Here is a 12,779-nt window from a genome sequence, read left to right on the forward strand (position 1 = left end):
AGATTGTATTATAACTGAGAGAAAGGGGAAGACTAAAAAAAATGTGATTAGATTGTTCTCACTGTTAGGAAATGTCCTAACAGAAATTTCCTAATAGATGGAGTTGAGAATCTCAAAAAGAAATTTAAGCAACAAAAGGATATTTGAATCTGTGAATGTGGTAGAAGCAAACATGGTTTGCAAGTATAGAAGATACAGTGAAAAACTTGGTATAAATTACACTTAGAAGGGTTTCTTCTTCTTGTTTTATGAGGTAATGATTCAATTCCTGTTTCATACTTTGAATAAAAGTTGCTTACTTCAAAATGGAATAGTAACAATATGTATTGTATGTATGTGGATTCCAGGCTACTGGCCTTCTTAGTAGAGCATTTCTCTGCCCCAGCTTGTGATATGTATTTTTACAAACATTTCCTGATCTCCCTATTAAAAATCTTTACTGCAGACAGCAAGAGTTTTTTTTATTTATATTGCATTATACCCGAATCAGTCTTGTACTAGATGTTTCTGTGAATATAGATTATTATGATTTTATTTCTTGGCACACTGTTTTATTTGTTTCTAAAAAAGAATTAGTAATCTTCTAAATAAAATAAATAAAAAGAAAATGCTATAGGTCAGTGTTTTTCAACCTTTTTTGTGCAAAGGCACACTTTTTTCATGAAAAAAATCACGAGGCACACCACCATTAGAAAATGTTAAATTTTTTTAACTCTGTGCCTATATTGACTATATATAAAGTAATTCTCCCACGGCACACCTTACACTATGTCACGGCACACTAGTGTGCCGCGGCACAGTGGTTGAAAAACACTGCTATAGGTAGTCCTCGACTTACGACCACAATTGAGCTCAACATTTCTATTGCTAAGTGAAAAATTTGTTAGGTGACTTTTGTCCCATTTTACGACTTTTCTTGCCACATTTGTTAAGGGAATCACTGCAGTGGTTAAATTGGTAACATGATGAATCTGGCTTCCCCATTGACTTTGCTTGTCAGAAGGTTCCAAATGATGATCACATGTCCTCAGGACACTGCAACTGTCATAAATATGAACCAGTTGTCAAGCATCTGAATGTAAATCACCTGACCATAGGGATGCTGCAAGGGTTTAAGTGTGAAAAATGGTCATAAGTTACTTTTTTCAGTGCTGTTGTAACTTTGAATGGTCACTAAATGAACTGTTGTATGTGAAGAACTATGTGTACTTGCTTTGTATTGATGCATGGATTTAAGTCTATATACACTCATCATCATGTATTTCTTTATTTATGTCCTATTTTACACAGACCTATTCATACAAGACAAGGAATGAAGGCAGCTATTGGTTATTCTTTTAAAATGAATGAAGAAGCCTTTCTAAAATGGGACACTATGCAGTTGTGTAGCCATACGGCTAGCAGATTAAGTAAGAATCGAGATTTGAAAATGAAAATCTAGCATATATGTTATAGTTGTATAACCACTAGAGGGTACTATTGCCTTTTGATTTTCATGTTGAGTGCTGCTAATAATGAGCAAAAATACTCAATAACTTTATCGGAATCTTGGCTTCTGTTTAGAATAATCTCACATCATTGGCTAGAAGGATTCTTTTGCAACTAATCTACAAAAATTATCAGATGGGATGAAATTTGTAAAAAAAAGTAATACTTCATATCCAGACTGAATTACATAGACTGACTATATTTTCTTGCCTTTTTCAAATTTACTTCCTGACTAATTATAAAAGTGGAGAGGGGAAATTTGAATCTGGCCTCTCTGCCTGGTACTTATGGATTAGAGTAAACTATTTAATAAACACGACTATCTAGTAGGTGATTGTTTTGGTTAGTTTATTATTTGATAAAACTAAATATTGTTTTATCCAAGTGAATGTATATTTCTGAATGTATATTTTCTGCAAATACCAGGCAAGTAACTGGTACAACTGACAAATATGAAAAAAATAATAATTTGGGTAGTACTAAGGTGGGGGGGGGGGAAGGATGAAATTGTTTTTTATTTGGATCATCTTTTCTTTCATTTTTTTTCATTTTGAAAGATTTGGATAGTACATTAAGTTGTTGAGTGGGGTGTATGGGTGTTTGATAGATTGGGATAGTACACTACTTGTCAAGTGGGGTGTATGGGGTGTTTGGGAAGGTGTAACACCTCTGGTGGAGAGGCCAGGGACACACTTTTCAGAACTATTTGTTCCCCTTTATTCTCCACCTGGTACTCAGATCTCACCTGTGTGGTTCAAAGTGGCTGTAATATGTGCAGCAGCCACATCTTGGTAAACTATCTCATCAACAGGCAAAACCAAGTGAGGATAGATGATGGTTCTTCAATTTTCTGTGAGATACTATATTTATCCATCCAATTGTGTGAATATTGACCCTAGCAGATTGAGCAGTGAAGACTGATCAACCGTCGGCCAAGCAGACAGACCCAGCCGGTGTTGTGGAGCACTAAGAGCCTAAAATGGTACTGATATCCTGGTCATCTATTGTAGCAGGAGAGGTTTCCAGACATAATATTTTTCCAGGCCACTGGATCAAGATCTCTTCTGCCATGAGTGGGGCTACCCTTATGCAATAGCTGTTTCCTTTAAAACTCCATCATGCTCAGGTTTCTGTTGTGCAATTCATATACAAGTCATCTGCAAATCCTATCAGTTCTAATTTAATTCCTTTGAGTCTTGCGGCTTGAGGAGTGGCAAAACAACAGGTGGAGATAGCCACTGGCAGTTATAATCACAAACTTGCACATGGATGATTCTCTGACCACTGGTAATTTATACCCAGGGCTTCAGAAATATTCAGCAGCATCCAGGGTGACTGGACAGACCTTCTAAGATAGCACTGCCCATCCTTGCACGAGGAAGGAGTTAGAAAAAATTGCTTGCTCCACAACAACCAGCTAGTTAACTGCAACTAGTGAATCATCCCCCTAGTGGTTGAGAATCTGGAAAAAAATCATCAAAACTCATTTGAAACGTTGATGCCTTGCTAGATAAGCAGCCCTCTTCACTTTGCTGCACTCAGTGAGACCAGGCCTGCAGAGGAGGGTTCAATACAGGAAGTAGTAATTTGAGATACATTTTTGGGAAAGGCAAATCAAAGGGAAAGGATCCATGGGGTAGGCTTTGCAATCAAAACTGCTTTGCTGAAGAACATTCCTTCTTTATCCACTAGAATAAATGAATGCATCATAAAGTTCTGCTTTGTTCTCTGCTAGCCTGGTATATCATAATTGTTATACCTACACACCAACTCTCCCAAATCCAGACAAAAACAAGGAAGCTTTCTATGAGGACTTAGACCACACTATTTGAAACAACGCCTACCAGTGGCAAACTAATTGTTCTGGATGGCAATATTGGGACGGAGTCCTTGGAAGACATGGAGTGGGAAAACAAAATTGCAGTGGTTTGCTGCTTCTGGCAAATGGGCCAAGCATAAACTGTGCCTCAATGACACTATGTTCAGAGTTGCAAATAAGTACACATCAAGCTAGATGCAACTCAGCTCCAAACATTAACACCTATTTGACCATTCATAGTTTTCAGTGTGATCTTAAAGATGTCACCATCACCTGTGCATGCCAGGTGCTGAGTGCAGGACAGATACCCATTGCTGTGATACACAGCCAATACACAACTATATTTGGGCTGAAAACAGTGACGTGCGGTGAGGTTTATGGCTGGTGAGGCACTGACACAGTGGTGGGTTTCAAATTTTTTTAGATTTGTGGACTTCAATTCCCAGATTTCCACAGCCAGGCATGCTCAGTTCCGATTTAAAGCGACAGCATTTGTTTTTCTCCTTTGCGAAAGAAGTTTCCTTCTTTCTTTTTCTTCTCCCTTTCCCTCCTTCCTCCTTCTCTCCCTCCCTCCCCCCTCTCTCAAACACACACACACAGAAGTTGGATTGGACTATTTCTCCTACCCCCTTCTCTCTCTCTCTCTCTCTCTCTCTCTCTCTCTCTCTCTCTCACACACACACACACACACACACACACACACACACACACACACACACACACAGAGTTGGATTGGAGGGAGAGCACCAGCGAGGAGACCACAGGAGGAGTTGGAAGCCAGTCAAAGAGCCATACTGGAGCACACATACTTTCCCCTAGCCCCAGAACGATCCAGCCCAGCTTCACTGATTACAGGTTTGAAAAGGCAACGTGGCTCTGCCTGCAATCAAACTACACTTGGGGAGGGAGAGCATAAACGAGCCAGGGTCCTTCCCTCCAGCCTTTGCCCAAAGCCCTGCACCAGGAGGATGAAGTTTGAATTCCTCCCCTTCCCTCCTACCCATACGTACCTTTTCCAGCTGTTTCAGAATGGATTTCAACTCTGCTCTTGAAAGGAGCGCCCTCTACTATGAGGCAGGAGAACAACATGCCTCACCTACATCAGGAATTTTTAGACTTTTAACCCTTGCTTAACTCTGCTCGAGTAATCATAAAATGCCTAAAGTCAGACTAGATGAGGCATGCCGCTCTCCTGCCTCATAGTAGGGGGTGCTTTTAAAGAAGCTTTTTTAAACAGTTAAGCAAAGTCATCCACGGTGAGGCAGCAACTAGCTCAGCCTGACCTCAGCTCTTGCCTTTTTCCTTTTACATTTTTTTTCTTTTCATGATGGGAGTGGTGAGGCTGTGCCTCCCCTGCCTCACCTGACTGCATGTCACTGGCTGAAAACATACTCATAGCTCTTTTACACCATAAGCAACCAAGGAATGTTAGAAAATCAATAGCAGCAGACTACAAGACCCAGACCATGTCTCTAGCAATTTACTATTTGTAGAAACCTGTTAAACAGCCATGGTGGCACAGTGATTAGAATGCAGTATTGCTGTCTAATTCAGCTGACTGAGTCTCACCAGCTCAGCCTTCCCACTTTCCGAGGTTGGTAAAATAAGGTCCCAGATTGTTGGGCTCTGCAAATTGCTTAGAGAGGGTTGTAAAGCACTGTGAAGCAGTATATAAGTGTAAGTGCTATAGCTATTGCTATTCTGAAAAGCAGACACAGTTTAAAAATGTGCAGACTATAACAACTGTATTTAGACTGAAAACCTGTATGCATTGAGACTAATTTGATGAAAACCACAATCCCATTTCAGCAGTCTTCTAGGCAAAGTAAAAGGCCTATACCAGTGATGGCTAGCCTTTTTCCCATCATGTGCCAAAAGTGGGGGAGCACAGGGGGGTCGTGCCTGGGCGTGCGCACACCCATAATGCTATATGTGCGACCTCCCCTGTGCATGCGCATGCGACCCTCCACCCCCTGGTTTTTGGTGCACGATGAACCCATTTTTGGCCCTCCGCAGGCTCCAGAGGCTTTGGAGGGCGAAAACAGCCTCCTCCGTCTCCCCCTGGAGGCCCTTCGGCGGCATCAAGAGGCTTCCCTGAAAATGGCCCTACAGGCAAACCGAAATTTTAGGAACGAGCAATTTGTTAGAGCACACGAAGTGTTGCCTTTCGCCCTCCAGGGGCTTCCCTGAAGCCTCCAGAGGGCGAAAAACAACCCAACGCACGAACCGGAAGTTCGGGAACGGACTTCCAGTTTGCACACTGAGCCGTTTTTTTGCCCTCCTGAGGCTTCAGGGAAGCCCCTGGAGATCGAAAAACAGCCTTAAAAGAAGGCTGAAGTCATCTGGTGCGAGAAGTGGAAGGCTATGCAGACATGGATGCTTCTAGAGAGTTTTAAAGCAGAATAAATTTTATGGTCCTTCTAAATCAGGATGCTCCTTCTTGCTATCATCTGATGGGGCGAGCCTAATCAAAGACCAGGAAAGACTGAAAAACTACTGGGATGAACACTTTTCCAACTTACTCAGTAGGCTGTCCACAGTTGATCATGATATCTTATAGCAGATTCCTCAGCTGCCAGCCCTTGGAAACCTCCTAAACCTGTCTCCCTCTAATGATGAGATAAAGAAAGTGATCTCACAGATAAACTCAAATAAGGAAAAGGGCAGGATGGCATTCCGCCATTCTAAAAGCACTAGACCCAAACATTTTTCAGACAATCAAAGGTAACTTAGAAGACATTTGGTCCACAGGAGATGGCCAATCACTTCCACGATGCCTTCATTTTGGCTTTCTATATGAAAGAAAGCAAATCCAATTGCAGAAACAACAAAGGTATCTCATTGCTGTCCATTGCAGGTAAGACGTTTGCCCACATTCTCCTGAACAGACTGATCACTGCTTTGGAATGGAACCTCTCAAAGGTGCTGCATGGTTTTTGACCAGAACAAAGTACAACAAATATAATATTTACTGTGAGGCAAGTCCAGAAGTGCATCGAGCCAAAGGAGCCTTTTTACTCTGTCTTCATTGACCCGACAAAAGCATTTGACATTGCAAACAGGGAGACTCTGTATCATTAGAGTTAGGGTGAGGGTGAGGAAATTTGTGAAGTTGATTCAACTACTGACAGGACAGGTTCTTTATGATGGTAATACATCAGCTGCATTTGCCACTTCCAATGGGGTAAAACAGGTCTGTATGCTAGCTCTAATCTGTTCTTGCTTGCATGTTATCACTTGGTTTTCATCAAGCTACTTATTACTAATTTTCATTAAGCTAGTCTTGATTTGAAGGGAGAAGGGTACTGATTGGACAGTCCTTTCTTTGACCTTTGCTGCTTAAATGCATGGAGAAAGGCAGTGGAGGGATTCTGCCAGTTTAACAACTGGATCGGTGATTGTGTGCTTCGCGTGTGCATGCATGCTCTGTGCGCGCCTGCACCTGACGTGCGTTTCATGTGTGTCAGCAGTTTTAACAAAACTTACCTTCCATGTTACTTCTGGGAAGTAACATAGCTGAGGCTGCTGCACAAATCAGCTGAGAGATATAGGTAAGTAAAGTGCAGGGGCTGGTGGGTCGGCCAAACTGATTGTTGGAGGGAACTAGTCCGCTTCAGCTGATTGTCAGAGCTACCGGTTCACTTAAACCGATCTGAACCGGCTGAATCCCATCCTTGGATAAAGGGTCTCCATACAATCATTTAAGAACCCCCTTTGCTGATGACAGTGTGATCTACAAGTTATGCTGAATGAATTTTCAGAAACTGCTATGCTCTTTAGCCTGATTATTAGTTTGAGCAAAATTTCTTCTGCTACTGCTTCGAAGATAGTGTATTAGAGCAATGTTTCTCAACTTCAGCAATGCTAAGGTGTGTAGTCTTCAACTCCCAAAATTTCCAGCCAGGCAGCAAGTTTGCACTTCTTTAGAGCATGTTGAAGAAAAGTTCTAAACCATTCCAGACTGACAAGGCTCCTGGGTAGCTGCTTCCAAACTCCTTGCCTTCCTTACTTGCTCTTGACAGGTTATTTTCTCTCAATCACTCTGCTTTCTGCAAGGTCAACCTTCTGTGATTCTGTGAGATCTTTGACAATAGGTGTGATAGTTTTATCTTTGTACTGTAGAACAGAGAGTGTAAGAAATTCACACCCCAGGAAGGACAAAAATACAAATCAATTGCCTGAAAATTCTGAAACCTTTTTGTCAGTCTCCTTTGGTTTCTCTGTGCACATATAACAGAATAACAGAGTTGGAAGAGACCATGGAGGTCTTCTAGTCCAACCCGCTGTTCAAACAGGAAACCCTATAACATTTCAGAAGAACAACTGTCCAATCTCTTCTTAAAAACCTCCAGTGATGGAGCACCCACAACAACATATGTACATACACTTATGTGTATACAGCATTGGGGTTTATATAGTCCTCTTCACACTCTGAATAAGAATCAATACCTACAGCCAAGTAGACTTGGACACCAACCAAATAAGGCTGGGGGTACCTATTGCTTCCATGCACTTGTGCTTTGTTATCCTTGTGCTTTGCATGTTGATTGTCTACAGGTGGCGCAGTGTTTAAATGCAGCACTGCAGGCTACTGCTAGATCAGCAGGTCAGCGGTTCAAATCTCACCGGCTCAGGGTTGACTCAGCCTTCCATCCTTCCGAGGTGGGTAAAATGAGGACCCAGATTGTTGGGGGCAATATGCTGACTCTCTGTAAACCGCTTAGAGAGGCCTGAAAGGCCTATGAAGCGGTATATAACTCTACTGCTATTGCTATATTGCTATTTGTACTTAGTCTCTTCTATTTAACCTTCCTATCTTTAGCCCCTGACCCCCTGACTAGACTTGGATTACTTTAAATTACATCTCCTGCCCGGACTAATTCTTCTGTATTTTTAGTGATGAGTAAGTCTTTTTGAAATTAGACTTTGACGGCATAACTATGCTGTTGCTAGTCCAAAGGGATTCTTAAGGGTTGTAGATACTGTTGGAGGATCAGCATAGTTATCATTGTTTTTTTATTTCCATGTATGTCCCCACTTTCAATAAATGCCAATATTTTGTTGGCAATTTTTTCTACAATGAGGCCTTCTAGAGCAAAAAACCGAAAGGATGGAGAGAGCATGCCTACTTACGGTTTAAAATATATTTGTTAATATATTTATTTCTATGCACATTTTAACCTAAATCTTGGTTAAAAGCAGTGGTAAAATCCATTTTTTAAAATACCAGTTCTGTGGGCGTGGCTTGGTGGACATGGCAGGGGAAAAAATACTGCAAAATCCCCATTCCCTCCCCACTCCAGGGGAAGGATACTGCAAAATCTCCATTCTCTCCCCACTCTGGGGCCAACCAGAGGTGGTATTTACTGGTTCTCTGAACTACTCAAAATTTCCAGTTCTCCACAACCTGTCAGAACCTCCTGAATTTCACCCCTGGTTAAAAAATTTTAAAGACTCAAATTTAAACAGATTTTAATACAATAGCAGGGGTCTGGAGGTTTCTGCAAGCATCACCCCATTTCTCTTGCAGAGTGAGAGCATGAGGGAATACTATCTGCACAGAGGAAGGACATTTTGGACTCGGACAACCTAAAACTACACCATCTACGATCTGACCTAAGCATAGTACACAAAATTGTCTGCTACAATGTCCTACCTGTCAATGACTACATCAGCTTCAACCACAATAATACATGAGCAAACAATAGATACAAACTCAAGGTAAACTGCTCCAAACTCGATTGCAGAAAATATGACTAGAGCAACAGAGTGGTCAATGCCTGGAATGCACTACTGACCTGTTGTTACATCAGAGAGAGGGGGGGGGAGGAGAGAGAGAGGGGGAGAGAGAGAGAATGTATGTGTGTGTGTTAGGGGTGGCTTGCTGCCGGTTTCACTACTAGTTTGCAACCTGCACGCACATGCGCTGTTCAATGTAAATTGTTCTTCGCGCACGCGCAGAACAATTTACAGTGAACTGCGTACACGCATTCAATAAAATCCAGAATGACGGCAGCGAGGGAACTAGTTTGGGGGCGTGGCAGGGCTGGGTCACTGCTGGTTCTGTGACCAGGCATGAATTCCACTACCGGAAACCAGCAATGTAACTGGAAGTCATGCAGTGCTGGTGAACAATCAATGATGTTTTTGATCTACAACAATGCAGAATGAGTGATACATAACTTATTCTGGTCTAAAATCATAATAAAGTTTTGATTTAAGAGTGCTTCCATAAATATCTCACTAAAATCCTTATGCACAACCCTTTTTTAAATAAGAATTTCTTGCATCCACAATGGATCTATAAAGGGGGAGTTACATTCAGTTAACTATACATATCATTTCTTAAGGAATTTACTTTTCAATGTAACGGTTTCCATGGTTACAACAAAATGTCACCGTTTTTATCTCACAGAGTCAGTGGAATGGCAGTCACTAAACTAGTGGGAGAAAACCGATGAAGGCATATATTTTGACATCTATGATAAGAGTGTTATTTTGTTTCTGAAACATTTATGCTGTGTGTATTGTAGCAAGGGGCTGAAGCAGTGGTGGGATGCAAAAATTTTTACTACCGGTTCTGTGGGCATTCTTGGTGACATGGTACGGCTTGGTGGGCATGGCTTGGTGGGCATGGCAGGGGAAGGATACTGTAAAATCTCCATTCCCTCCTGATTAGCTGGGACCCAGGAGGCAGAGAATAGATGGCCAGTCAGATGTGGTATTTACCGGTTCTCCGAACTACTCAAAATTTCTGCTACTGGTTCTCCAGAACTGGTCAGAACCTGCTGAATACAATCTCTGGGCTGAAGTTAATAACCCTCAGTTTTTATAATAAGACAGTAAATCTGTAATAATATGTGACTATCTGCAGATGAAATGCCCCTCCTCATAATATTCCCCTTTGCTATGGAGCCTTTCCAAACAATTGTGTATCAAGGGTTACAGTTCATTTGATCAAGTGGTAGCCCAATAAGTTAGTGGTTTTACCCTGATGACAGGGAAATAGTAGCCATGATTGCCAAAGCAGCTGGAAGTTTACTGAGTATAAGTCACTAGTTCATGTGCACTTTGTGTGCTGTTCCCAGATATAGACATATTTATGAAACAGCCTCTGCCAGCCTTTGTGGTTGGTACTTCCTATGCTTGGGAAATTCTGACTTCAGAAAGTCCCTAAGGTGACTTCCAAGAGGTTGGTAGAAGATCTTAAAAAACTTAATTCCTTGATTCATTTCTGTGGTCTTGGCCCATTTATACTAGAGACCTGGCTGATCTAAATTATGCTCTTCCATTATTTTCAGTGGAAGAGAGAGAGAGAGGACCAAAGCGATCATCAGAGAAACAAATATTTCTCTTTTTTAATAGCAATTATATAAAAAAGTACAATGAAAAAAATTAAAATAGAACAAAAAGAATGCACAGAAAAGAAAAATAGAAAAGGATAAGAAAAAGAGAAGAAAAATATAAAGAAATGACTTTCCCCTTCTTTCATCATGTGTGAGCAATTTTAGTGATTTATCACCACCTCTTAAATTCCAAGAAATGATTTCTTTTTTCGTATATGTATAAACAAACCCTTAAAGCCTTCTCATTCTGCCTTGACCAGCAAGAGTCCATCAAAGCTTACTAGAGATATTAACATTGTTTTAACCTTGATCCAATAAACCAATTTTGTATTTCTTCCCTGAACTTTTAATAGTCTTGATCTTTAGTCCCTTCTCAAAAAAAACCCATGTGAAGTTATGATGCTGCTGAAAAAAAGTTACTTACATCCTTGCACTTATGAACATTGTTTATGTGATCAAAATTCAGCTGCTTGGCAATTGACATGTATTGATGACAGTTTCATTGTCCCAGAGTCACATGATCATGATTTGTGATCTCCCAGGGAGCTTCCAGCAATCAAAATCAATGGGCAAAGCTGGATTCTCTTAAGGTCACATAGCCTTAAATTTGATAATAAGTAATAAATGGAATTGGGCATCACTCAGTTAACAATCACATTACTTACCAACAGAGGTTCCGGTTCCAAATGTAGTCATACGTTGAGGACTACCTATATTAAGACATTAGCCAGTTTCATTTGTATGTCCAGTGTAGCATCTTTTTCCATATCCTTTTTTTACCTGGTCTTTTCAAAATCTACTTTTAGATCAGCTCAGTCTTAAACACAGTTTATCTATAAAGGCAGACACTATAGAATACTTAATCTGTTTATAACTTTCCAGAATCAAAGTTCTGGAATGTTGGCTGTTTATTTTAAAATAATTGGTTTTAAGCCCTTAAACTTGTATTTAAAACTTCTTTCACTAAGGATTGAAGGAAACTCACCCGGTGCTGTAAAACTTGTCAATCCAGATATTCCTAATAGCTGAAACACAGCTATTAACTGGCAATTTCCAAAATAATTTAAAAAGTGAGGTATGTGAGCAAGTGTCCTTTCTGAAAGTACTGGCCCCAGTTTTGGCAAGATGTTTGTTTCCTTGTCTCCAAAAGCTCTAAACCTGCCAGAGACCACTGTCTGGTGACCGCGTCATAGAGAGTAACTGTCTGGCATATTTGTGAGCAATTTCAAATGTTCTCCCTGTCCAGAGATGAATTACCAAGAGCTGATCTACTTGCTGTCTCTTCAATTCACCAATCCCCCATGGTCATCAGCTTCACTTTCACCTGAACCATCTTCAGTTCACCATTTCTTTCCTGGAAGCTACACACACACATTTCTCTGTCTTTATTTCCTCCCTATCAGGCTAGCAGCTATCAAGGTCTTTGGCTTCAAAGTCACCATATATTTTTAGGTTAATATATTCTTGTGTTACTTTTTTAACAGATGCCTGTTAATTTACCACCCAGGAGAAAAAATAATGTGCCTTACCACAGGTATAATGCAGCAGCTTGCCAAGAAAAGGCAAGGATATGTCAGTGCTGTTCTGTGACAGATAGAAACAAATGTCTTGGTCCAACCTGGATCATGAACATATTCAATTAAAAATGCTGAATCTGCAGCTGAGTTGGTAGCCATTAACATGTTTTCATGCACTGTAGTTATGATTTAAAACTCAGGGGGAAAGATGGAGGGTTCACCCGGAAGCCAGTGTTTACCAGACTATCATGCATATTATTCCCAGGCGAAGCCAATGTTTTTGCCTTTTCTGTCTGGAAGTAAAATAGATGGAGTTACAGCCTGGAAATATCGGCAAGCTTTTCTGATGAATGATGCCAGACGAGATAACTTTGTATGATCCTTTAATAACTATTATTGTTTAGTTCCTTAATAAGCTTATGGTGATAAATGAGAGAAGCTGGGAATGAGATGAGATATTGATATGGAATAAAAGCATGTTGACTATAGCAGTATATATTTTTTGTAATTTGAAGCACATTTTGTGAACAGGGATCACATTGTGAAGACACAACGTTTCAGAATTTCATTGAATGCACTAGAAGTTTGTCCCTTTCTCTTTTGTATAAA

The sequence above is a fragment of the Thamnophis sirtalis genome, unplaced genomic scaffold (genome assembly GCF_051295495.1).
Source record: "Thamnophis sirtalis isolate CommonGarterSnake01/CBP01778 unplaced genomic scaffold, rThaSir2_p1.2 scaffold_6, whole genome shotgun sequence".
Lineage (NCBI taxonomy): Eukaryota > Metazoa > Chordata > Lepidosauria > Squamata > Natricidae > Thamnophis > Thamnophis sirtalis.